Source organism: Penaeus monodon, chromosome 27 (genome assembly GCF_015228065.2).
Source record: "Penaeus monodon isolate SGIC_2016 chromosome 27, NSTDA_Pmon_1, whole genome shotgun sequence".
In the NCBI taxonomy this organism is placed as follows: Eukaryota; Metazoa; Arthropoda; class Malacostraca; order Decapoda; family Penaeidae; genus Penaeus; species Penaeus monodon.
This window is the reverse complement of record NC_051412.1, coordinates 35,996,029-35,996,330: the sequence shown is the minus strand read 5'-3', so window position 1 is coordinate 35,996,330 and position 302 is coordinate 35,996,029.

Sequence of the window (302 nt, the reverse complement as noted above, 5' to 3'; positions counted from 1 at the left end):
AAATGGAAATGGAAGAAAGGGGAGAGAAAGGCTCCGAAACAAAAACAGAATGAGAGGAAATGAAGAACAGGACAATAAGAGGATGGAAGGCAAAAGGAACAACAAAGGCATAGATAAAGTGAGATGGATCGATCGGGGCAGGAGCGAAAGGGAGCGATAGGGAAAGAGAGTGAGCGGCGATAAGAAAACAAGAGACAGAGAAGTGAGAATAGGATTAAATAAAATAAGATGTAATAGGATAGTTGAGAGAGAGAGTGGGATAAACAAAGATGGATAGAAAGAGAGAGAGGAGGGGAGGGACG